This window comes from Pagrus pagrus (genome assembly GCF_965226575.1).
Source record: "Pagrus pagrus genome assembly, chromosome: 3".
NCBI classification, from domain to species: Eukaryota; Metazoa; Chordata; class Actinopteri; order Spariformes; family Sparidae; genus Pagrus; species Pagrus pagrus.
Window position 1 is genome coordinate 6,310,829 of NC_140187.1, and position 3,292 is coordinate 6,314,120.

Consider the following 3,292-nt stretch of genomic DNA (forward strand, 5'->3'; position numbering starts at 1 on the left):
TGGCAGATTTTCACTAAAATATTCACCAAAAATACAAATTTCACCCGAATCCAATGGGGACTGCTGTGTCTCGTTCAGCCAGTATAGGACCACGTCTGGGAGAAATTTCGAGTCAATCGGTCCAAAGACCTGGAAGCTATTGAAAAAATCGGCCGAGGTTTTCATGAATCCAATGGGGACTGCTGTGTCTCGTTCAGCCAGTATAGGACCACGTCTGGGAGAAATTTCGAGTCAATGGGTCCAAAGACCTGGAAGCTATTGAAAAAATCGGCCGAGGTTTTCATGAAAATTGGAAGATTTTCACTAAAATATTCACCAAAAATACAAATTTCACCCGAATCCAATGGGGACTGCTGTGTCTCGTTCAGCCAGTATAGGACCACGTCTGGGAGAAATTTCGAGTCAATGGGTCCAAAGACCTGGAAGCTATTGAAAAAATCGGCCAAGGTTTTCATGAAAAATGGCAGATTTTCACTAAAATATTCACCAAAAATACAAATTTCACCCAAATCCAATGGGGACTGCTGTGTCTCGTTCAGCCAGTATAGGACCACGTCTGGGAGAAATTTCGAGTCAATGGGTCCAAAGACCTGGAAGCTATTGAAAAAATTGGCAGAGGTTTTCATGAAAAATGGCAGATTTTCACTAAAATATTCACCAAAAATACAAATTTCACCCGAATCCAATGGGGACTGCTGTGTCTCGTTCAGCCAGTATAGGACCACGTCTGGGAGAAATTTTGAGTCAATGGGTCCAAAGACCTGGAAGCTATTGAAAAAATCGGCCGAGGTTTTCATGAAAAATGGCAGATTTTCACTAAAATATTCACCAAAAATACAAATTTCACCCGAATCCAATGGGGACTGCTGTGTCTCGTTCAGCCAGTATAGGACCACGTCTGGGAGAAATTTCGAGTCAATGGGTCCAAAGACCTGGAAGCTATTGAAAAAATCGGCCGAGGTTTTCATGAATCCAATGGGGACTGCTGTGTCTCGTTCAGCCAGTATAGGACCACGTCTGGGAGAAATTTCGAGTCAATGGGTCCAAAGACCTGGAAGCTATTGAAAAAATCGGCCGAGGTTTTCATGAAAATTGGAAGATTTTCACTAAAATATTCACCAAAAATACAAATTTCACCCGAATCCAATGCAGACTGCTGTGTCTCGTTCAGCCAGTATAGGACCACGTCTGGGAGAAATTCCGAGTCAATCGGTCCAAAGACCTGGAAGCTATTGAAAAAATCGGCCGAGGTTTTCATGAAAAATGGCCCCCTTTCACTAAAATATTCACCAAAAATACAAATTTCACCCGAATCCAATGCGGACTGCTGTGTCTCGTTCAGATAGTATAGGACCACGTCTGGGAGAAATTTCGAGTCAATCGGTCCAAAGACCTGGAAGCTATTGAAAAAATCGGCCGAGGTTTTCATGAAAAATGGCCCCCTTTCACTAAAATATTCACCAAAAATACAAATTTCACCCGAATCCAATGGGGACTGCTGTGTCTCATTCAGCCAGTATAGGACCACGTCTGGGAGAAATTTCGAGTCAATGGGTCCAAAGACCTGGAAGCTATTGAAAAAATCGGCCGAGGTTTTCATGAAAAATGGCCCCCTTTCACTAAAATATTCACCAAAAATACATATTTCACCCGAATCCAATGGGGACTGCTGTGTCTCGTTCAGCCAGTATAGGACCACGTCTGGGAGAAATTTCGAGTCAATGGGTCCAAAGACCTGGAAGCTATTGAAAAAATCGGCCGAGGTTTTCATGAAAAATGGCAGATTTTCACTAAAATATTCACCAAAAATACAAATTTCACCCGAATCCAATGCGGACTGCTGTGTCTCGTTCAGCCAGTATAGGACCACGTCTGGGAGAAATTTCGAGTCAATCGGTCCAAAGACCTGGAAGCTATTGAAAAAATCGGCCGAGGTTCTCATTAAAAATGGCCCCCTTTCACTAAAATATTCACCAAAAATACAAATTTCACCCGAATCCAATGGGGACTGCTGTGTCTTGTTCAGCCAGTACAGGACCACGTCTGGGAGAAATTTCGAGTCAATGGGTCCAAAGACCTGGAAGCTATTGAAAAAATCGGCCGAGGTTTTCATGAAAAATGGAAGATTTTCACTAAAATATTCACCAAAAATACAAATTTCACCCGAATCCAATGCGGACTGCTGTGTCTCGTTCAGCCAGTATAGGACCACGTCTGGGAGAAATTCCGAGTCAATCGGTCCAAAGACCTGGAAGCTATTGAAAAAATCGGCCGAGGTTTTCATGAAAAATGGCCCCCTTTCACTAAAATATTCACCAAAAATACAAATTTCACCCGAATCCAATGCGGACTGCTGTGTCTCGTTCAGATAGTATAGGACCACGTCTGGGAGAAATTTCGAGTCAATCGGTCCAAAGACCTGGAAGCTATTGAAAAAATCGGCCGAGGTTTTCATGAAAAATGGAAGATTTTCACTAAAATATTCACCAAAAATACAAATTTCACCCGAATCCAATGCGGACTGCTGTGTCTCGTTCAGCCAGTATAGAACCACGTCTGGGAGAAATTTCGAGTCAATCGGTCCAAAGACCTGGAAGCTATTGAAAAAATAGGCCGAGGTTTTCATGAAAAATGGCCCCCTTTCACTAAAATATTCACCAAAAATACAAATTTCACCCGAATCCAATGGGGACTGCTGTGTCTGGTTCAGCCAGTATAGGACCACGTCTGGGAGAAATTTCGAGTCAATGGGTCCAAAGACCTGGAAGCTATTGAAAAAATCGGCCAAGGTTTTCATGAAAAATGGCAGATTTTCACTAAAATATTCACCAAAAATACAAATTTCACCCGAATCCAATGGGGACTGCTGTGTCTCGTTCAGCCAGTACAGGACCACGTCTGGGAGAAATTTCGAGTCAATGGGTCCAAAGACCTGGAAGCTATTGAAAAAATCGGCCGAGGTTTTCATGAAAAATGGAAGATTTTCACTAAAATATTCACCAAAAATACAAATTTCACCCGAATCCAATGGGGACTGCTGTGTCTCGTTCAGCCAGTATAGGACCACGTCTGGGAGAAATTTCGAGTCAATCGGTCCAAAGACCTGGAAGCTATTGAAAAAATCGGCCGAGGTTTTCATGAATCCAATGGGGACTGCTGTGTCTCGTTCAGCCAGTATAGGACCACGTCTGGGAGAAATTTCGAGTCAATGGGTCCAAAGACCTGGAAGCTATTGAAAAAATCGGCCGAGGTTTTCATGAAAAATGGAAGATTTTCACTAAAATATTCACCA